Source organism: Tympanuchus pallidicinctus, unplaced genomic scaffold (genome assembly GCF_026119805.1).
Source record: "Tympanuchus pallidicinctus isolate F22 unplaced genomic scaffold, pur_lepc_1.0 scaffold2, whole genome shotgun sequence".
NCBI lineage: Eukaryota > Metazoa > Chordata > Aves > Galliformes > Phasianidae > Tympanuchus > Tympanuchus pallidicinctus.
This window is the reverse complement of record NW_026294721.1, coordinates 41,680,469-41,704,602: the sequence shown is the minus strand read 5'-3', so window position 1 is coordinate 41,704,602 and position 24,134 is coordinate 41,680,469. Positions and strand designations below refer to the sequence as shown.

Here is a 24,134-nt window from a genome sequence, read left to right as displayed (position 1 = left end):
CCCCCTGAAATAATAATATTTTGGTGACTGCTTTGTTACACTGAAATGACAAGGAGATATATTGATGGATCTATGTATCATTTCCCCATCTTAAAATTAGTGGTGATTTTCAGAATATAACAAATTTGAAACAAGCTTCCTTTTTAAAAGGGGAGGGGGGAAAAACAAACAAACAAACAACACTACTCTACATCTGTCGTGCATGTTGTGGTAATTTACATAACTACATTTTTGACAGAAAAAGCTAAACATCAGGAAAACATTTCCTGATAGGAAAAGACAGTGGATTAGTCTTTCTGGTTTGAAGTCTCTGTGGCTGGTCATTAATAGCAGGTCAGGCCAATATTGATCAGGAAAGACTGAGCTTTCCTTGAGGTGGGAGTTGGCTTAATAACTTCCTAGAGACCCTTCCATCATGAATGTATAATTATTATACGTACTATATATATTTTCTTTCCTGCCACTTGTTCTTTTTCATTCTATATATGTTTTTCTTCCTGAATAAGGTATGTGTTATATAAACTGAGGAACCATTAGAAAAAGTACAGGTATGCTTTCCTAATCAAATGATGAATAGTTATAAAGCTTACTGATTATGGATGAATTTGCCTTGATCATGTCTTGCTTTCTATGTGTTCTTATTGGGCATGATTTCATGATAATATTTTGTGGCTTTTTTTTTTTTTTTTTTTTTTTGCCAGAGAATCCCTGTCTTGCCCTTAGCAGAGGGAGCACTTGCAGACCTGATAGCAGTTTCCTATTGACTGTGCTTCTCAGGATCAGTTCCTATACATCTTCAACTGTGCACTGTCTTGATCTTGAACTGAAGGTAAGGCGTTAATTTTCCAGCCACTACATTCAGTGGTTTCTAAGAGGAACACTTAGCTCTAATTGCATTAGCTTCATTCTGCAGCTGAGATTCTGTCATAAAAGGAGTCAGGCTAGAATCGGTAAAACTATTTATTTTCTTGATTATTTGTCTGTGTAAAACTTCATTTTCTTCTGTAGTGTGGAACTGCAATCTCTAGACAGCAGCAGCAGTCACGCAGGAACAGAACATGCTCCTCCTTGACTGGATATTCCTACCTGTGTGTTCAGAAAATGAGAGCCGTATCGTTAAAGATCCAGCAGAACTTGCTGGTTTCCAAACTTGATAAAGACAAAAACTTAATGTCTGGAGTTACTGATTTGATGCTAGCCTTTTCATGTCATAAAGTGATAACTGTTCTCAGGCTGAAAAATAAAAGATCTGTAATTCTGTTGCGTTTCTGAAATATGGCTTTGTTATTGAGTGTGAAAAGGTAGTATTATTATGTACTCCTTCCTGGGTGGATATCTGTAGTGCAGGTGTCAGTACAGTAATGTTGCCAGCTCTGAAGCTTTGATAATTTTCAGTACTGGTAATAATATACTTGCTGACAAGCCGAGGGTGTTTTGTTTTTGTGTTTTGTTGTTTATACTGTGTTTCACTATACAGGAAGTAGAGGTATTAGCACAGAGCCTTGTTTTGTGCAATTCATGAGGCAGTGCCCTTTCTGATGCAAGACTGCAGACTCCTACTGTGGCTGCTCTGCTCAGCTGTTTCCTTGAGCAGATCTTTTCCACAAGCCATTGGTTTGTGCTTCTCTTTTTATGTTGTCTGTTGATGGATGGTCGGGGTTTGGTGCTTTCCTTAAGTTCTTTCTTAGTAATGAAGAACAACATAATTGCATTTTTCCAGTGTTGGGATGGAGGCAGAGAAAGCATTCTCTGAGATCCTTCTCAAGTATATTTTACTGTCAACTAAACCTATGCTGCTTGGAACTGCAGAGGCATCCTTAGTGTAGCAACTAACAATTTTGAGTATGTAACTTTGTAAAATTGTGTCAAATGCGTAACTTGGGTACGCAGCTTCACTGATCTTTGTGGACCAGGACTACTCTGCTATATGTTACTGGCTTGGTGCTTGATAGCAGATTCTCTCCCATCTCTGTAAGCCCTGCTGTTTTTCTGTGGAGTTACAGTCTGATATGATACAGTGACTTAACGTGCACCATTTTTTATCAGTGTGTTCTAAACTGCTTTATAAGAGAAGTCTGCATCATTTTTGTCTTGTGTAAATATTATTACTAATATCCCTTTATTTACTGTCTTAATCTGTTTTTGGCTTCTGTCCCCCCTATCCTACTGAGGGGTAGTGAGCAAATGGCGGGGTGGTGCTTAGCTGTCTGCTGAATTAAGTCATGAGACACAGTGTGACAAAATTAAGATCTAACAAACGGACTGCCAGACAGTGTCATTATGAAGCATGTTGTGTGGTGTCCTGGCCTTTTTGAAAAGTCTTAATAATGAGAAGGACGCGTAAGTTCTCCACTCCTACTTTCTGGCTAAGGAGAATTATGGATGCTTTCTCTTACCATTCTCTGTCAGTGCAGAAGTGACATCTTCTAGAAACACTTAGGTAAAATTGAGTGTAGAGAATCTGGAGCTGAGTCTAGATATATTTAGTACAAAATGAATGCGAGTGAAACTAGTTTCCTTTTTGCCTCTACTTCTTCAACAATTGCTTCAACTTCAACAATTGACTTCAGAAAGCCATTACTGTTGTCTTTTGACTCTTCAGAAATGGCTTCACGAGAGAAATTATCATTCAAGCATTTGATAGAGGCCTGATCTCTGCTTATGGACTACTGGTGCATAACACAACTGATATGTAACAAAACACAAAAGATGAATTTTCTGCTCAGCCACTCTCCAGCTTACTGTAGTAGAAAATTGTACTTGGCATTACATTGTTTCTTTTGTTGCACATTGTTACATTTCCGGTGTTTGAATGAAGGTTACAAATTTCCATGGTTTGGGGATGACAGCACAACCTTGGAATTATTTTAAGATTGTATGGAAGTAACAGAAACCCCGAATTTATATTGGGTAATAAAAAAAAAAGCTATAAAATTTAATATGGACACAGAAATATTATTACGGCTCTGCAAATCCTTGCAAGGGAAGAATTTCCTCGCAAGGCTTTCTGTCCAAGGGCAACACTTAGCAGTGGTGATATCCTCATTGAGGTTAAATATGTCAGTGCAGTTTTGTCTTAAAGGATGATGGTAATGGATGGAAATTATTTAAAACAAAACATTATTGTTGGCTTAGTTTCAATAATCTAGGAAGCTGTTAATAACTGTGACAGCTTGAATAATTTATAAGATGCATCTCAGTGTTTTTTCACGCTAGTTATTTGATCATTTCCCCTGATTATTGTTGTTTGTAATTACAGTGGTGCCAAGAGGATCAAATTAAGATGAGGGTCTCTTACTCTTCATGCCAAGTAAATAGATGTTTTTCATTGCTAAAGAAGATTCAGTCTAAGCTGTTATGATAGAAAGGGGAAAGAAGATAAACAGTTGGATCAGGGTCATTGCAAAGTCTGACAGGGAGAACTGTCATCTTTTAGAGTCTGTCTTTAACCCATTGTCTGTTGGGCCACAGTTATCTAGCTACTGATGTACACTTCCGCTCTCTTCACGTGTGATGTGACATAAGCCATCAGTTATCTGCTTCTGCTTCATTCACATCTGCTGCTCAGCAAGGAATGGGAGTTCAGATGTGTCTCAGTCTTGGCACTAGAATGATGGATTAGAGATTTGTCTTTAATACCAAGAATGATAGTATTTAATGACACAGGTAGGTCTAAAAAGAGAAATAGAGTTTCTTGCAAATGAGAATGAGCATGAATATGTGAAGGTGAGGATATTTTAACACTTCCTCCTGAAGCACTTAGCCTCTGGCAGGACTTCACCCTGAATCTGGGATCAAAGAGCTTTGGGCATGGGAAGTGGTTCTTGGGCTGAATGTGACACAACGGAGTGAAATTTCAGATTCATGTAGGGATTTTCCACAGCCCTAACAAGAACAACTATTGGAACTGTATAATTATGTTTCTAAGGTTTTATTTTGCTCACTATAATTTGATATCTCGACGTAGCTTACGTACAATGTGTGCAATTGGAATTCGAGAATTCAATAAATTATGAGATTGATTTATTCCCATTAAGAAGTAATTTCAAAATAAGATTGTCCCTCAGTAGTACTGTAATCAAAGACTGAAATGTAGTGAGAGCAAGTGATCATTCTGTGGATTTCAGTGTACTATTAAAAACAGAAGAAAACTGAAAACCACAGAACTACTTTCTTCATTTTAGTTTAATGGCTAATTCAAAAAAGGTGCTGTTCACTAAAATGAAAATTTGCAAGTCTGGTGTTTAAGGCCAAAAAAAAAAAATTAATTGTTTTAAGAGTACTGTAACTTGGAAATTCAGAACACTGTACTGTTCTCTGCCTATTAGTGTTAAAAACTGTTTCCAGTTGCCTGTTGGCTGAACCGGACTAAGGGAAGTATTTGTCTTCATTTTTGCATAGGTTGCTCTGAAAGTAATGTTTCCTATTCATTTCCATGGAAACTACAGTAGATGCGAAGAGCTTGCTAATGCTGTTTGATAGAGCGCATTCTCAGCTACAAGACACTATTTTTCAATACAGTCACTACCATTAGCTATGCATTTTTCACCAGAAGTTATCAAGGCCTTGGAGCTGTGCTTCTAAAAATAAATTAAAAAAATCTGCATCAGTGGAGGTGACCTGTTGTTGCCACTGCTGAAATACACCATCTAAAATGTAAGCACGAGACACTTGGGAAATTAACCTTTTAACTTTCTCATCTAAGATTGTTCAGTGAAGAAAGAAGTGTACTCTAAAATTCAATTCACCTCCTAGTTGTTTTCAAAATTTCTCCTGAATTGAAATCACACCAAAAAAAGCATTTTGAGAATGAAACTCAAAGGCCAAACACTCTATTTCCATGACCTGAGAAAGACACACTTGTGTGTGTGTGTGTGTGTGTGTGTGTGTTTGTTTGTTTGTTTTGTGTGTGTGTGTGTGTGTGTGCGTGCGTGTTTCATTGAATATCCCAAACTGCAAGGGGCCTACAAAGGTTGAGCCCAACTCCTCACTCTATGCAGGTCTACTCAAGAATTAAATTGGCAGGCTTGGTGCCATAATCACTGCCCAGGGGAGCCTGTTCCAGTGCCCAACTAACTCCTGATGAATGATCTTCCTATCATCCACCTGACCCAGTTCTGTGTTCTTCCCTTTGCTCCCCCTTGTGAGAAAGCTGCCGGGTGTGGTAAGATCTCTCTGACTCCTCTTGTCTGGGTCAAACAAACTAATGAACCTTAGCTGCAGTGAAACTCGTGTATCTTGTCCTCCAGATCTTCACAGAATCACAGAGTTGCACAGAATTGCAGGAGATGGAAATGTCCGCAGGAGATCATTGAATCCAACTGTCCTGCTAAAGCAGGTTCCCTACAGTAGGTTGCACAAGTAGGCATCCGGGTGGGTCTTGAGTATCTCCATAGAAGGAGGCTCCACAACCTCCCTGGGCAACCTGTGTTCCATCACCCGTATGGTAAAGAAGTTCTTCCACATTTGTATGGAACTTCCTGTATTCAGGTTTTAAACCATTGCTCCTTGTCGTGTTACTATGCACCACTGAGAAGAGCCTGGCCTCATGTATTTGCCTCTCCCTTCCTTTTGGATATTTATTAATTGGATCCCCCCTCAGTTGACTTTTCCTCAGTCAAGTTACACACCCAGGTTACTCAGCCTTTCTTTACATGTGAGATACTCCAGGCCCTTTGGTCCTCAGCTGGACTCCTTCTAGATGATTTTTTTTTTTTTTTTTTTTTGAACCTGGGTGCCCAGAACTGGACATAATATTCTAAATGTGGCCTCATGAGGGCAGAGTAGAGTGAGAGAATCACCTCCCTTGACGTGCTTTTTTTAGTGCACCCCAGGATACCAGTGGCCTTCTTGGCCACAAGGGCACAATAAGGGCTTATGGCCAACCTGTTGTCCTCCTAGATCCCTTTTTGCCCTTTTTGAAGATTCAAGTGACACTGTTTATCCTCCAGCCTTCAGGTACTTTTCATGTTTTTCAAGACCTTTCAAAGATGAAAGAGAGCAGTTCAGTGATCACTTCTGCCAGCTCCCTCAGCACATGCTGGTGCATCCCATTGGGGCTCATGGATTTGTGTCCATTGATTTTTTGGCTGGATGCTCTCCGACTAAATCTCCTCTGAGCAACAGGAAGTCTTCCTTTGCCCAGACTCTTACCTCCATGGTCTGGGATTCCTGAGGGCTTGTTATACTAAAGACCAAAGCAGAGAAGGCATTCAGTGAGCTTGAAGGAAGTGATGCTTAAGTATCAACTTAAGATCTTATGGACCCACTTACCTTTTAATGGTCTGTTCCATGAGATAACTCCAAAAGTCTTTGAAGAGATCGAAGTTAGCTTTCCTGAAGTCTAGGGTAGCAATCCTACTTGTTGCTTTGCTTTTTCCATGCAAGGTCTTGAACTTCACTATCTCACAATTGCTATATCCTAAGCTGCTCCCAACCAAATGTTCCTTTTTGGTAAGAACAAGGTCAAGAACCTTTTACCATCTTCAAAACCCTTATTTAGATGTTCTCTAATAGTCCTATGATGTCCTCCTTATATTGTGGTGCTCCAAACTGTGCACAGTACTCAAGATGAGGTTCTGAAAACTCAGTAATAGCAGAGATTCTATGTTTCCCTGTGAAATCTCTTTCACTCCTTTAGTTGTTTGAAACCCTCTAGTTCCTGTTGGAATAAAGAATATAATTTGGAATGCCGGATGCTCTTGAGGCTGAAAAGTTATCTTTTCCATGTGCAGATATGTCATAACTTGAGAATAAACACCAGGTGTTTATACTGTAAGGGACTGCAGGAATGTTTTGCTGATGGAAAGATTGCTGTCTGTAATGCAGATTGAAATTGCCTTTTTCTTTTAATTGTATCTTGGTGTTCAAAGGATTAAAGCTCTGATTTTATTTTAATTATTTTTAATATATCCTTCTTCTGGCATTTGCCAATTCATTAGCATGTGACCAAAGTTCCCATTTTGCCTGCTGCGAAGGAGGGTTGTAGGTATGGGAATGTCAGAGCTTTGAAAGCATGTAGTTCCCTTATTTTGGACAGTAGTTCTGTGTAGAATGATCTGGTAGATGTTGGCCTGTAAAGGTGAAAATGTAAGAGGTGGTATGAATTCTTTAAGAAGTATATGTGAGAGCTGTGCCAGAATAAATAACAGTTTCCTGCTGTAGATCTGGAATTTGATCGTCAGCCCTTACAAGAAAACAATCCAATGAGTCTAAACCTTTATGGCATCTGGGTTCTGTCTCATTAGGTTTCATTGCTTTTGTCGGTCACACCTTTTCAGTCTGCTTAGCTAGACAGGTATGCTTTCCATCATGAAGAAGGAAATTGGGCTGGTTAGGGATATGTAAATGAATGACGTAATTACAGAGGTCACTAGGCAGTTTGGCTGAACGTCAGGACATGTGCGATTTCTTGATTATTCCCAAGTTACCCATGTTTTATGTCTGTTTATTTTCAGTAAAACATTATTGATGCATGAAATTACTGCTAGGATCTCAAGAGGTTCCAGAAGAGAATGTTAATATTGTTAGGATCTAGCACTTCATAAAGGAAGCTGGGAAAAGGCATGTGAAGGCAGGGAGGTATGAGCTAATTATAGTCCCAATTAAAATTTCTGAAGAAATACAAAGAGTAGTCTAAGAGGTAACAGAAAACGGAAAGTAAATCCTTCTCTGGACTGCGGCTTCTGTGAAAGAAACTGGGTTCTGTTCTGGTATTTTAACGGGATTGTGATTGCTCTATGAGAATATTTGGAGAAAGAGAAGGTTATAAAGTAAACCCATTGTAGAGCACATAAAATTTTTGTGTAACAATCAGCTGAGTGGTGGCAGGATTGTGTGTAACAACATCTGTGCTATTGCTTTTTAATGCCCCAGATCTTCCCTTTGCTCCACTCTCTTGTTCAGTAAGTCTTCCCCGGTGTACTCTCTCTTTCCAGAGACAATTTTGTGTATGTGGGATCCTAAACTCAGTCACTTGAAGTAACTGATGTAACTGAAGGTCAGGGGTAACAGTGCTGAAGGTGTCAAACATGTTTGAAAAGGATTCAACTCTCCGTTTGTAGTTTTCAACCAGTCGGGCTGAAGTTTAACAACATATTTAATACACATACTTAAATCCATTCCTTTTCTACTGGGCAATGACCATTCATCAGTGCACTGGAGCTTCACCATAGATGCTGTGTGGTTTTCTGACTTGCAGGCCTTCAGAGATCGTTCTCCTTTCTTTCTGCCTAAAGAAAAAGCAAGCTTTTTATTGTACTGGTCGGGCTTAACTGATGGTAGAAACAAAAACATCAGGATGATTGATAGCTTGTAGATACAAATAGGTGCTTTGCAGCTGAGTCTGAGTTAGTGAAGTCCCTTTCTGCCTGTGAAGGCTGTTGAGCTGAGATTTGTCCTGAAGCTAGATCTGCTGATTTGGTCTCTAATTTCTTTGGACATCATGGAGGATCATTTATTCATGGGGAGATCCTTATTTTTTCTTTTCAGGAGGATTGATTTTTTAATGTATTGATTGAAATATTAGTGTTAAAAGTGACATTGCGTTTACCTGTATTTTCATTCATTCAAAAGCACAGCATAATGCAATACAAATTGTGATACATATATTTATATCATTATTATTTATCTTTGCAGCTCTGTAGAGGAGATTTCAAGACCAGAATGGAAGTAAGATTTGGGAATGAGTGTGTTAATTTTTTCAAGGTGAGGGGAAAATGAGAGCTAGGTAGAAGGCAGAAAAAGATGAAGTGTTTCTTGAGGAGGGGAAGATAATAAATGAAGATGTGATCCTCGATTAGCAGTCTGTAACCAAGTCTTGCCTTCTGTGAAGCTTATATGTTTTTCTTTCCCTTCCCCTTCTTTCTTCTTGTGTCGTTGGGCATGCATGTTTTCTTCTTTGGCCTTGTCTGGGCACAAAGACTGAACATTCAATTGCTCTGAGGGTCACAAGGAGAGCTAGTGCCCCTGATGTGTATAGCAAGCTTCTTTCTCCCTATGAGGAGGAAACTACTCTGCTCACATAGAATAGATCTCTACATCCTCACAGTTGAGTAGGGACTGCTGGTGTCATGGGATTGTAATTGCTATCTACTTAAAATGCTTAGCAACTCTTCAGCTCACAAGAAACAATTGTAGCATGCTGTAGTAGATGCCTACAATGCTATTTTTTTCCAAGATCCTGCTGACAGAGGAAAAGTGTCCATATACCCAAAGCTGCTGTTTGATGTGTGGAAATCAGGAGAGTCTTCCTGAGTTCAGTGAATCAACATCAGATACAGCATCTCCATCCCTTTTCTAACAGACCTGAAAAGCATGGCCTCCAGAGCTCCTCAAGTGCCCACGTGATCTGTTGGTAAGATTAGAACTTGATTCTTCTTGGTTGACAGTGGATAGGAATCTGTTACAGTTCCAGCTAAAAGATTAATTTTTTTGTTTTCATAAATGTCCAGATCAGACCCCTAGTCTCCAGCGATTAAGGTAGCAGTGACTCTGTGTAGTTAGGCTTGGAAATAAGGCTCAGAGTGTTGTTTAGTGTCTTCCTGAAGTGGAATCAGGATGGGTCAGCATGCAGTCATATTCTGAGCTGCTCTGACTCACTGTGGCAGACTAGAATGAAAAGGACAAGCATTGAAGCTGTCTGTAAGATTGTGTGAGGACTTTCAAATAGACCAAAGGGATGAGAACCCTACTATGAGGTAACAAATGCAGCTTTATAAAAGCTGTGTTTGAGTCTCTGATAACAGACATCTTTAGTTCTACTGGATGCCTTCATACAAGATCTGCTTATTCAAGTAGGTTTTAATTTAGGAGAATCCTTTGCCAAAGGTCAAGCACAGTAATTATTGAAGTGTTTCATGGCTTTATTTACATTTCTTTGGGCACCTAAGCAAGCAGTGTCATGGCATGTCAGATATAAAAAGGACATAAAGACTGAATGTTTTACACTAAATAAAATGTGGACTGAAAGCTACTGAAGCACAGTTCTTCTGCAATTTATAGTTGTGTGTACCTGATACTAAAATGTGTTTATGTTTTGACTGTATGATATGGCTTTAGCTTTCCAAATGGGAAGGAAAATACACATTTTTCAGAAGTAAAACTTAGTTATGAAATCCATAGGCAAGAGACAGTTTCTATCCATAAACTCAAGTAAAATATCCTCACATACATAGTGTGTGCAAAGTGATGAACTTGGCATAAGGCCTGCAAACATAACCCCCTGAAACAGGTGGAAGGAAAGTGATTTGGAAATAAACAAGTGAATTGGAAATCATATACATGTCTGTATTTTTAAAGGAAAGTCAAAGGTTCATAGTAACCACTAAGTATGTAGAACAATTCAGTTTCAAAACAGTCTAGAGTAATGCTTGGACTCAATGAAGTTAATGGCTTATCTCTTCTTGATTTAGTGGCTTAAGTAGTGCTTAAGCAGTCAGAAACTGTCTGGTGCCCCCTGAAGTCCAAGCTAGCCAACTGAACTAGAGCGGCTACTGCCTCTTACTGTGGTCTCTTTACTTTTAATGTGACTTCTCACTTTTTTCCCCAGAGTTTTGAATTTGCAGTTGCATGTGGCTATTGGTAAAGCTTGACGAAGTGCTTGATAAAGCATTCTCTCAGGTTTTATCAAGAGGGACTTCAGTGGCGTCTCAGTATGGATCTCGATCATAGTTCATTATGATACACTTGCCAGTGATGCAGATCATTAAGATCCCATAGTTATTTTGGTATTTCAAATGTAGAAGATGTTTTTGTGTTATTCTCAAGTACTCAGTCTTTTCTTTGGCAGCTGCTGGCTGCCTGCTGCTTAAGTTTTAGATGTAGCTGTGAAGTCTTTGTAGTTCAAGGAATGTGGATCTGGTGCTAGCTGATGCTGTTTAACTACATTCCCTCTTCTTGTTTTGTTCTCTTCTGCTTATGATTGGATTAGTGCTTCTTTGGAAAACTCCTGTGCACAAAAATCTATTGTATCATTTTTTTTTTATTTTTTGACAACTAGATCATCACTTGTTTCTATTTTTGCCATGACCACAGCTTAGTGAAAACAACAGTGTAATTTTCATAAGTTAAAACAGATATTTCCAGAGATCTGCTTCCTTGATTCCATGCAGGTACCTTGCCAGCCTGTTAGGGTGATGTGCAGATGTCAGTGGATAGCTAATGTTATCTGTGTGAAGTTGTAACTTCTAGATCTTAAAATACAGGGTAGATTAATCTTTTGCTTTTTGTAATCCAAGGCCTTTGACGTGGTTTCCTACCATGCCTTCATCTCTGAATCAGAGAGATAAGGATTTGAAGAGTGGGCTGTTTGGATAAGGAATTGGTTGGAAGGTTGCAGTGGGAGGTTAGTGGTCAGTGGCTCTATGGCCAGATAGAGACTGGTGATGAGCGGTGTCTCCAAGGATGCACCTGTTGGGACCAGTACTCTTTAACACCTTTATTAATGACATAGATGATGGGATTGAACGCATCCTCAGCAAGTTTGCTAATGACATCAATCTGATTCATGCAGTTGATACAACAGAGGAAAGGATGCCACCTAGAGGGACCTTGATAAACTTGAGAGATGGGCCCATGTGAAACTAATGAGGTTCAACAAAGCAGAGTGTAATGTTTTGTACATGAGTAGGGGCAATTGGAGCTATCTATACAGGCTGGGAGAAGAACTCATTGAGAATAGCTCTGTTGAGAAGGACTTAAGGATCCTTATAAATGAAATACTTAACGTGGGCCAGCAGTGTGTGTTTGCAGCCCAGAAGGCTGATAATATTCTGGGCTGTATTGGAAGAGAATGGCCAACAGGGACAAGGAGGTGATTGTCTCTCTTTACTCTGCCTTTTCAAGGCCCCATCTGGAATAGTATGTTCAGGTCTGGGACCATCAACACACCTTTTGGAAATGGTCCAGAGAGGAGTAATGAAACTGATCTAAAGGCTGGAGTACCTCTCATGAGAAGACAGGCTGTAGGAGCTGGTCTTGCTCAGTCTGGAGAACAGAAGGATCTGGGGAGACCCCATTGTGGCCTTCCAGTGCTTCAAGGGAAATCATAAACAGTAGAGAAATTAACTTCACATGTTCAAATAGCAATAGGACAAGGGGGAATGATATTAAGATAAAGGAGGAAAGGTTTATATTAGATACTAGGGGGAGGTTTTCCACAGAGAGGGTGGTAAAGTGCTGGAACAGGTTGCCTGGAGAGACTGTGGGTGTCCATCTCGAGGTCTTCTCCACCTCTGGAGGTGGGTTGGATGAGGCCCAGGGCAACTTTATGTAGTACTTGATCCTAGTGGTTGGCAAATCTGTCTGTAGAAGGGGGTTGGAACTTGTTCTTTGAGTCCCTTGCAACCCAAACCATTCTGTGTAACCCCTCACAAAACTCATGGGTTTAGTTTAGAGGTTGGGATGTTTTTTTCTGAAACAATTTACAAGTGAATATAAAGCATATCCCATTTTGCATTGTAAATGATATGAGTTGCATATCTTAAAGAGAAAATAAATTGCTGTGTTGAAAATAAGTATTCTGACAAGACACACATAGACAATTTATCATACTAGCCCAGCTAATTTGAGTTGTATTTCTGTATCTAGTGTTATGTTCTCTCCAACTCCAATTTATCTATTTATCCAGTAGATACCTGAAGCCCTGTTCAAAACTATTTTAAACAACCAAAGAACAAGTGATGAAGAATGGACAAGGATTATTATGCTGAATGGAAAGCCCAGGGAGCTTTGTAGTCATCTTTCTCAGTTTGTCTGGTGGCTGATCTTAATGCTAGCTAGTCTTGGATAGTGACTGATATTCTTCAAGTTAAAAACAAGCCCAGCCTTCTAGATATTTGGCAGAACATATCAGTTCAAAGAGAATCCCTTTATGCTGGTGCAGAATGGCTAATTACTGATGTCATTGTTATAACTTTGAGCTATAGTTCTTAATAAGAATGGCAAGAAGAATTTTTCCCAGCAGCGTACGGGGATTCATTTATGGTCTTTGATTGCTACAGGAAGTTCCTAAAGGGTAGATTCAAAGGTGTCTGTATTGAAATTATATTGGAGAATGACTTTATTTTGAGCATCTGAGCAGTAAGCCTGGGAAGGAGATGGTCTGCATTCTTTAGCTATTACGAAAACAGTAGTTTAAAACGCTCTCCTTGGATTCATGGAGAAGAGGTATGTCATTGCTATGTGTCAACTCTGTCAACTCTACTGGTCACATCTGGAGGCAGCAAAGTAATGCTGGCAGTTATATCTACTTGACAACCAAAAAACAGTGAGATTGAGCGATTTGTTTTAAAGGTAAAGACAAGTAAGCAACCATTAAGAGGAAAAGTCTTGGGGATATGTCAAATTCAGACTGAAGTACATACCTTGGGTAGTCAGAAGTAAATGCAGATGGCTTTGGCATTTGTTTTAGGAGATTCAGGTCTGGTCCAAGCTGGTAAGCTTGGACATGATATTAAGGCATTCCTGGGTATGTTGGTAATTGTTTTACATTTTTAACTCCGAAGTCACCACTGGAGGACTGAAGTTGTCACTTTGCCCCTTAGAGTCCTTCTTTTGCAGACTTATTTCAGCAGTTGCTGCTGGTAGGGTCCCCAAAGACTGTTTTTTTTGTGTGTGTGTTTCTTTTTGTCTTATGTGAGAAATATGCATCCTTCAAATTTCTCTGAAAATGGGGGTGAGAGTGCAATGTTCTAGGTAGGAGCCAAAAAAATAGCATCTTTTGCTCCTGTTGAAAGAGAGAATTGTGTAACACTTTGCAGCATTTGTAAATAGCTTTCTGGAGATTTAATATCTGCTATTGAGGAGTCCTTGAAATGGGGCAGGTGTATGATGATCCAGGCGTATTCTTCCTCCTGGTTTCTAGATATCTCACCTTAATTCAGCTGTGAGCCGCATTGTCAACCATAACTTGAATGGAGCAGCTGGGAAAACAGTATCAAAAACACAGGGCAGAACCCTCCAGTGCAGATCTTCTGGTTATCCTTTGGAGTCCTCCTATACGTCTGTGACTAATTCACAGTTGTAGGTGAATCATCATGACTTGCATCTGACAGAAACAGGAGCAGGTAATGCCTAGTCTTCATAGTTCTAGTTGATGAGGATTTCAATAGGCAATGAGAATTCTGCCTGATGCACGTGTATGCGACTGTTCTGTGGTCTGTATTAATACAGTGTGAGAAAACATGTTGAGTCACATAGCAGATGGTTTGGAAGTTCCTATTTGTTTCCAAAGGTCCATTTGAACGTTGTGACTGCTCTAATTTGCTGGAAAGAGACCTATGTTGTTACACTGGATTTGGTCCTATCCACCCTGACTATATATTCTTTACTGAATTCTTTCAAATATCTGAGAGGGAAAAAAAAAAGAACAAAAAGCCTATTTCTGACTCCTTGTCTTAACTGGGCTTACTTAATTTGTTTACTAGTGCCTTTCTCAGTGTATTTCTTCGGTTGGAAGCAGAACTGGAGCATTCTAGTGTACTTTCATGTAGCTTCTGAAAATGGCATTATGTGGCTAGTTAATACTGGATTTTCAACTTTGGTCCTCATCTACCTTTTGGTGTTATATTCTTTCCCATCTATACAAATGCTGAGTTTTTCTCTATTCGAAATCACTAAGCTGTATTTCTTGGCAGCTTGTTTTTAAGCAGGGAGGATGTTCAAAATGCTCATGAACTTAGTAGTAGGTGTTCCACGAAGTTTTATTCTGTAAAAACCAGAACCCTAATTTCTCCTTGAATTTAAATAAAAATACTGTATTTTTCTTTGTAAATTGCATTGGCAACAGGGCTGTCCATTCTAGAGTTTCTAAGAGTATGTAAGAACTCTTGGGTTGAGAGGAAGACTAAGGGGCTGATTAGAGAACTGGAGGGTGCCTCTCTTATGAAAAAAAGTTGAAGGTGCTGGACTTGTTCAGCTTGGAGGAGAAAGACTCTTTGGAGACTTCATTGCATCCATCCAGTATACGAGGGGAGTTTTTGAGTGGAAGGGAAGTGGATGCAGAAGGACGCTGAGCAGGATGGAGCAGATAGGACAAGGAGGAATGGCTTCTCATCTAAGAGAGGCGAAATTTGGGTTATGTGTTAGGTAGAAATTCTTTACTTGGATAGTGGCGAGGTGCCTGAATATGTTGTCAGGTGTAGTTGTGAATGCCTCATTTCTGAAAGCATTCAGTGCTGGATGGGGCCCTAGACAGATTGGTCTACTGTTTGGCAGCTCTGCCCTCAATGGGGGGGGGGGGGGGAGGGGCTTGCATTCCTTCCAGCCCAAGCCATTCTATGATTCTCCAGTGAAACTGCTGATGTTAACAGTCATCTTGCCCAAGCGTGTGCTCAGAGGGTTAAAAGGAGTTAAGAGACATTATAGAGTCTCTTGTACTGACTCTGAACTGAGGAGTAGAGAAGAAATTGCTAGCTCCTCCTTTCTAACAGGGTCCACTGGGAATTGGCTCTGCTCTCAGACTGATGAGAACTCTGGGAAATGTTTTGTATATAGCAGTGATGGGAAGGAACACCTATTTCCATAGAGATAGATTTCTCCTAGTTTCTGATTCATTTTATTAAAAAGGAGGAGAGGAATCCAGTTCATGGTAAAAGAGTTGAATTTTTTTTTCCACATGACTGGCTTCACAGGTTGGAAATAAGCTATTTTGTTTGGAATGGCCAAAGAATACAGATGTGGTGGGTGCTGTAGGGTGTGTATGGGGTTGTTCTTGGTGTTCTGTTTTTTTTTATTTTCCTGAGAGATTTTGAGTGCTGTTTTCTATTTCTTGGGTAAGTTGAGTGTCTGTAGCATAACTGCAGAAAGAACGTGTTCAGATCTCCTTTGATAATGGCCTTTTAATGACAAAAGAAAGAATTCTGCAGGACACTTGTCTGTGCTGGTGATCAGTTTTAGAGGGAGAGAAAAAAAAGTTTCAAATGGCAGTCAGCTGGCCTTTGATAATGTGAATAGGTTCAGAGTAACTTTTTTCTTATGGTATTCAATTGCTTTATGCATTGTAGAGACTGTGGCACAGAAGTGGATTTAATTGAACCCCTGGAAGTGGAAACTGTAGGCGTTTGTGACAGAGGAAGATGGACAGGAAAAATGAAATGTCTCTTGTATGAGCTGAAAGAAAACTGAGAACACTGCATAAAATGCTGATTATAGTGTCTAAAATGGAGAATTTGCATTGTGAAGAGTAGGAGGATGCTGGCAGCTTCTACCTAGGTGTACAACCATCCACAGCTCTAAGAAATGCATTTCCAGGTCGTAGGTGGAGTTACATGTTTCTGCTTCGGTTCATGCATTCCAGTTTCTGATTATTTTAAGCCTGAAAGAAATTTCTGGTTAAGCTCTGTTGCAAGTCAGAATCTTGTCACACCCCATAGCTTGGAGTGAGATCAAGCTGCTCAGGTGTGCAAACATCTGTGTGATCCATAAGATGCTCTTGGTTCTGAGTAAGTAAAACCAGGATTTTTAAGGGAATGGGACTGACACTCCTACCTGGGAGTCAGCCACAAGTACTAATTAAACCTCTTCTGATAAAGGAATTATGGATAAAATAGGGATTGATATTCTGCATCTCCTGTGGACTGAAGAATTCATGCACCGTATGATGAACAGTTGAAATGTCTCCATTTTTCTCTGTGTTCATGTTAATAGCAGTGATCTGATTGTTCTTGTTAGCTCAAGGAATGCTTCTATTTTGAAGTTCTCCATTCGTTGCAATTATCACTGTTAAAGTTTATGAACTTTTTACCCAGTTATAATGTGTCAGGAAATTTTGGACAGGATTCTTTATGATGGTAATTATTCTTCCCTCAGTTACGTTTCTCTTCTGCGTGACAGCGGTGCAGGGCAGTGAGTTTCTGAATAAAAAAAAATACCTTTCATTCAGTCTTAATTTCCCTAAGACCAATACAGGGATGAAATGACCTAAAAATCGTTATCAGTTAGATGTTCAGTAGATAAAAGGTTGTAAAATAAACTGATCTTGTATTCCACTGCCTGCTGACCTGAGCAAGTGTTGAAAATAGTAACTTGCCTCCTGTTAGATATCACCATAGAAAGAAGATCTGTTCCATATGGAGATAGATCTGCTTGTCTTCCAACTATTACTGTCTAGGATCTCCTGCAGCAGTCTGTCTCTTACCTGACACCTGCAACCTGACAGAATGCATGAATCCAGAGAAGAACTAGCAACAGAAACAGACCTGTGAGGCTTTAAGAAACTTGTCTGGTCTTTCAGATCCAGTTCTCTTAATTTTGCTACCAGTAGCAGGCATTAGCAAGTCATACACTATGGTACTTAGAGCTCACATGTAGTAATCCATCAACTAACTAATCCCTCCCTTGTAACTAATCCACACAAAAACAGGCTTCCATTTGCTTTGTGTAGCAGGAGAGGGCCACTCCTCTCAGGTACAGTCTCTTGCACGTTATGACAATGTTTCCTATTCTGCTCAGATTCCTGCTTTACATCTTAATTTTCCATACTATAGGGTTGAGGAGGCCTTACCTTTGTGAGGCAAATTAGACTTTAAATGCTTTACATTATAATAATGAGGAGTCATAGTGCATTATAGTTGTTCTTCCCTATCTTTGCTATTTAATCTATTTCCTATTTGCTATTTCCTGCAAATTAGTTGTGGGAAGCCAGAGTGACATTCAGATTTATGCTGATAAATATTGACGTAATCTTTTTCATTTAAAAAGGGAATTGTGTCCAAATCCACACCAGAACTACCACATTGAATCTAAAACTCTATTCAGTTTTCCATTTTGAGGAGTATGCACAGTACTTACAGCCTGATCTTTCTATTTCTGTCAGTATAAATCAGACCTTCTAAATCAACCTGTACCTACAAGAAATTGTCTGAAAGCATTTTATTTACAGTAGCTTCAGAAGAAGAGACTGCTGTCACTTCAGCTACATTCACTTCCTGGTGCAGCATGCAGAGAATATTCTGGTCAAGAGTCAGCTTTGCTCTTGGAAGTGACTTACAAAAAGACTTCCAGGATGTGAACCTTCCATATACTGTTTGAGTAAATTGGCATGCAATTGAGCTGCCTTTAAGGATGAGTTTGCCATGGATTTCTTAGGATTCTATAGGCATGTTATTTGGACTTTGCATGAGAAACTCAGTGAGTGATGATTGAGTAGGTGAAGAGTGAACAACTGTATATTTTCTTGTAGAAAAGTAACTGAATATGAAGACCTTTACTTCTTATGTCACCTGCTATTCCACATAAGCTTTTAAAGGTACTGGTCACTATGAAAACTAAAGTTTTCATACCTGCTTGACCCTCTCAACTTTTCCTTTTGAATTAGTTCTTCGCCTTTCTAGCTCCCAAGGACAGATGCACCAAAGTATATTGTTTGTGCATGCTAACTGGTTCAGCAAGATGAGAGTGAATTTTGACTGAGGATGTTACTCTTATTTTTCAGCATCTTGGCCAAGGTTTGCTGTAGAGGTGGACCCCTGCTCTCTCTTTAGTGTTTCCGCTGTGCGATGCGCACTTGATGAAGTTGTGAACAGGAAAGGTGATCTTTCAATCTGTAGCTGCCTGTCTTTCCAGAGCATCCTGGCTTTTGGGCTGAGATGAAACTGGGATTCTGAGAGTACCGGAATCCCTTTGGTCCCTGCTCTGAGGAGGCTCCAAGTTGCTATGTTCTCAGTGGAATAGTCTGTTTGGACTGAGTTTGGACTGGACTTGGATTGAAGCTGTTTTCTAGTATTCTGTCTAGCTCAGAAGGGTGATGGGGCAGAGATTTTAGGATTAACGAATCTACTTTTTCTCTGAGAGCTGCCACCATTTTGTTCAAATACTTGTATTACATGTTTTGTGTTTTTCTTTTAAAGTGAGGAGTGTAGATGTTTCTTGTTGATATTTTGAAAAAATCTCATTGGCTTGAAAACCTAACATTCTTCAAAATAAGGAGAAACTGTTGTGGATAATTCTTCAACACTTGACATCTTCCTGACCAATTTACTAGCTTTCAGCAGAATAAATGAAGCTAGCCTGTCTCTAGCTGTGTGAAATAGCTAACAGTCACACTAACCTGACTGTTCTCAATTTGAGCCCATAGAAAATTGTTGCAACATTGAAGATGGGACTTAAAGTGTAGGGAGTCTTTAAATAGTAAACAAGGGAGGTAATGAAGCCATAGTTTCATCTCATACTGTTAAGTGGTCTGTATTTAGAGATTTCTGTATTACTGAACATGTTTCTTGAGATCTGCTTCCACGAATTGCTTGGACGTATAGCAGATGTAGGAGGCAGTCGGGTGAACTTATCTGGTAGCCCTGCATTCTATCTGCTGGAGACTGGAGTTGACAAGTAGTAAGAAATGATGTTGTGTTAATCATTAGTTAAGGGACTGCTTGCTGGATGTTGCCTTCAGTTGCAATGCATAAATATTTGTCATGTTTTTTTTTTTAAATTCTCTTTGGAGTGTTCTGGTTTAGTTTTTTGCCTTCCAAAATGATGAGTGGTAGAACAGTTACTCAAGGCCTCAAAGACGGTCTGACCCTAAAGGCATTCTGTTATTTGGTGTCAGTTTGGACACAAGCAACCCCTTGGAATCTCAGGTAGCTGTAGGGGAACTATTTTTCTGTTGTATTGGAGTATGTAGCAAAGGCAACAAGGCAATGCTGTTGCAGAAAAGATAATTGTTAATGTTCTGAGATACATTAATAGTCAAGTGAGGTGCTTATTTTTCTATTTGCAGAAGTAGGGACCCCAGTTAGATTACTGATTTAGGCATCCTAAGTGTTCCAAGAGGGTGTAGGTTGATCTGAGAGTCTCATAGTGACTGTTTACCATTTTTAACAAGACTGATAAGCTGCAAATGTTAATGAATTTTACCTTTAAGAAAAGAAACTGCTTGCTCAGTCTCCAGTGTGCAAAGTGCTTTCAAGTAAAGGGCAATGAAATTCTTTTCGCCTTTTGAGGTTAAGCCAAGACATATTTAACCTAAATGGAAGCAATAAATATCTATGCTTGATACTAGGAAAAGCTTCTTTACTGTAAACACTCAAAGTTGGTGGAACTCAAATCTTATATCACTTTATTTATTTTTAGATAAATTTGTTTATGGCTGAGCATAATGCCATATAGTGTACGTCAGTTTCCTGACTGCATCACTCCCTACTTCTTGCCTACCCTAGCCTACTGGTTTTCAGAGGAGGTGGAGCGGGGGAGTTGAGAAAGCAGTGATGTGCCAGCACTGCTCAGCAGTAGCATCAGCATCAGTGTAATATCAGTGCTGCTCTAGCTACAGGTGCAAAGCACAGCACTACGTGGGCTCCTGTGGGGAAAATGAACTCCATCCCAGCCAGACCTGGTACAGCCTCTTACAAAATCAAATTGCTTTTCATCATTTCTATGATTTAAGAGAAATTGTACTGTGCACCATATTCAAGCTCTAGGCTTGATCTTCTGGTCTCTCATCAGTCTCACTCTACATAGCACTTTAAGGCACCCTTAGGGAAGGAACAGTCCCTCCTTTTTCTAAAAAGTTACATTACATGCAGAGGACAATTCTGGAACATGGCAGAAATGCACCCTCTTCAATATTCAGCTGTGTAATCTTTCTAAAAACTGCTTTTTGTTTTCAACAATGCAGTAAACTCTGAGCAAGTAAATTAAACACTTCTATTTGCTGTTTATGAGGTAGGTACAGTGTCTTGATGAGTTCCCTTCCAGTTCTGTGATTCGTGCTACGGATGGGATATGATTTAGTGTTATGCATCCTGTTTGAGCTCATGGGCAATTCTGCCATTCAGTAGTACTGTGTTCATCAAAATAATCTTAGTTCAGAAAACACAGCAGTACACTGCTATGTATAGCTTTTAGGCTGGCTGACAGATGGGTAGATGTGTGAAGTAGTACACTCCATATTTCTGTATAAATTGAGTGCCTACTTGGAAGATATACCTTTTAGGTTTTTTGGAGTAGACTGGATTACAGCTTCTAGTCTTTGTGGCATCAGCTCAAAATTTTGCTGTGCTGTTAAATGGATAAATGAAGAGTAATTTGTGGGTGCTGGCATTCTAGTGTTTGAGCTGCAAAGGAGGGGGGGGGGAAAAAACAGCATTTCATAATTCCTCTTCAGTTTTGAGAGACTTAATAAGGTCTTTTTTTTTTTTTTTTTTTTTTTTTATGTGGCATTCTCAGGTGAGGTTGAAGGAGAGTAGCTAGCTTTTATATCTTGCGCCTGGCTTCCTGAGAAATAAACTGAGAGTAACAATGGTTTACTAATAGAGGCCATAACCTACTACTGTGAAGACCTAACTTATAACTACCCATGTTCTGATACATCTTTCTGGTGCTAACACATCCTATATTTGTGTATCCGTTGCTAGACTTCAATTCTGATGTGCAAACAAAGGTGCAGCTTTTCTCTTGAGTGGGTCTGAACGCTCCTCTTTGTTCAGACATCGAACTCTAGGGCAAGTTTAACACAAGACTACTTAAAATATGCATCTGTTCTGTGCACACAGTTCAGCATCTCCACCTCGCAGGCCCTGCTTTCCCTCCTGAGTAGCCAATAGCCCTCCATCCCAGCACTCCAGCTGTGGGACTCTTCCCACCAAGTCTTACTAATACTGACAATAATATCACAGCTCTAGAAAATGACCAAAGTTCATTCTGCTTGTTCTTCATACTCTGTGTGACAGTATATAAGCATTTCAGATGTGCTCTTGAAACTGTCACCCAGGACAATGAGGATGCTGCCATTAGCCTTGCCACGCTCAGATGGTGCTGTGTACCACCTCTTGGCTTAACCTCAGTGTCATGAAGTGTGCCCTCATTGATCCTTGTTTCAAGCCCTGTCAATCAGTTTTTGCCAGGGTATGAGCCAAGAAACTTTTCCCTCCTTGAGGCAGGTCAGACCCCAGCATACCTCTCATCTTGAAGACTCTTCCATGATGATAAACCCATAATTCCAATCTCGGAGCTGGCATTGATGGCCTGGACTCAAATGGTTCTTTCCCTTTCGCTCTTTGTTACAGGGAGGATTAAGAAAACACTGACTATGCTCTTGATTCCTTTTGTAATCTACACGGGACCCTGAAATCTGTTTGCTAGATCTCAGGTTGCCTGAGGTTATCTTGACTCCAAACTAGTCCATTGTAGAGACTTTTGAAACTAAAATGAGACACTCTGTTTTCCGCATTATTTCTTCCTTGGAAATAGGTGCTTATGCATGTAAAATAATGAAATTTTTCTCAAAACTGGTAAAAACTGGGTCAGGCTTTGTCAAGATGGCTTTGAGGTGGGCTATGTGCAGTTGTCTTCTTGAAAAGCATGCAGCCATGTTACGTATTCTGAAACTAGTTAGACTTGTGAGAGGAGTAAGATACAGGATGTTAGGTCTGTGGTGAGTTAGAAGGAAGAATTTAGGTATAAGGGCATTTATATTCTGCTATTAATTATTCCAGCGTGAGTACGTGATGACTTTTACTGTGCCATCAGATTCCATGGACTGCCCTGTGAAGTTCAGCTGTGATCTTTACTTCCTATAGCTGGTGCTGTAACTGGATGGTTGTGTACAATTGCCAGCTCTTCCAATGGAATGAGATGAAAGCATTGCCTTTTTCTTAACGGCAGCATGTTGGCTTGTCACTGTTGTATGGCATTATGACAAGTGCTTTGAATGCTGGCAGTTTTCATACAGCAGGCAGTTAAGTGCCCCATGTTTTGTTTGATGGTAGTCTGTAAGGTAGGCCTATTTTAAACCCTGTGGTAACAGCATGGAGAAGAACCTATTAAATCACCAGTGTCAAAGGCTCGGAGATGGTGTTTTGTGGCAATGAATGCTGTAGTGTTTCCATTTAACACAACTTGCTGCTGTACGATTTATAAACCTGACTGGTGAACTGGGAATTGGGATGGCTTCTTGGGCAGATGAGCATCCCAAAGACTGAACAGCAGCTACCAACATTATCTGTCACTTCTTATGAGCACAAAATCCATCACAAGAAGAGCAAGCAATTTCTGATGCTTTTTTAATGAACTGTCTCTCGGAGAGGGACTGACAGGAAAAAAAATGTTTGTTCCTGAGTTACATAGTAAAAAGTTGGCTATGGAAAGCTCTGGATTTCTTTGGTGCTAGCTTCCTAATATGTTGTTATCACCAGAATTGTACTCTGAGCCTATATAGCTAATGCTACAACCTCATAAATACAAGCACTGAATTAGGGAGCAGTTTTTATTGCAAACTATCAGAAGACAAAGAAGGTGAACTCAAGGGAATTGTTGCAGAATTCTGACCACCAAATTTGAGAGCTGTTATGCATTCACTTTTATCAGTTCAGGATGCTAAAACACTGGAAGGGAAAGCTAGTGATGGGAAGTAGTAAACAAAACATGAACATGATCCCACAGTCAAGTAATAATTAAAAGTAACAGCATATAATACACTTTGTTTTTTTTCAGGATGCTGAAACAAGATTATGGGATTTTATTTCACGTGGTCAGGGTGCACACGGAGCTTCATTAAGGCTTTTATAACTGCTGCTATTAACAAACCAATGATGTGTCCACTAAAACTCAACATTAACTATTGAATATCAACATGGGAGCAATAAAAGCGTAATACTAATTTCTCTACATCTGTCTTTTCTTCTTTGCATTTAATTGCTAATTGCAATATCTGTTGTTTGGATAGGTTTTTTTTGTGTGTGATGACCTTCAGTTACATTAAGGTTAATGTACTGACACTGTTGGTAAAGTGCATTAAAAGTTGACAAGTGGCAGTTCCTAAGAATTTCAACAGTAACATCACCAGATGAAATATTGGAACAATAACAATTCTCAGTTTACTGAAAGCATTTTCTCCTTTGATGCCAGTTTGCTTTCTTTCTCCCAGAGGATAGCTCTGTTTCTCTTCCATGCCCTGCTCTAATTATATTTTCTTATTGCACACTGTTCTGATTATATTCCATGTACCAGTGTGTGATGCCAACTTATTCTTGCAGCAGAATTGAGAGGTTTTTTGGGGTGAAAGGCAGCACTACCCTCAAAATAGTTGAAACTAAGGTAAAGTTCTTCAAATAGCTTGTTTTTTGTGACTCGTGGAGCTGAGCAAGCATCTTTTCACAAGTTGACTCATGCAACAAACTAGCAGTAATGTGTTAGCA

The 24,134-nt window shown here is 39.6% G+C and overlaps 1 long non-coding RNA gene across 1 annotated transcript in view; it reads left to right on the top strand.

Moving 5' to 3' along the window:
* Positions 1-705: 705 nt before the first annotated feature.
* Positions 706-24,134, top strand: part of LOC128080607 (uncharacterized) — a 105,858-nt gene continuing 82,429 nt past the window's right edge. Inside the window, exon 1 of the long non-coding RNA XR_008206799.1 lies at positions 706-829. This is a non-coding gene — a long non-coding RNA (uncharacterized LOC128080607). The remainder of the gene's footprint in view (positions 830-24,134) is intronic.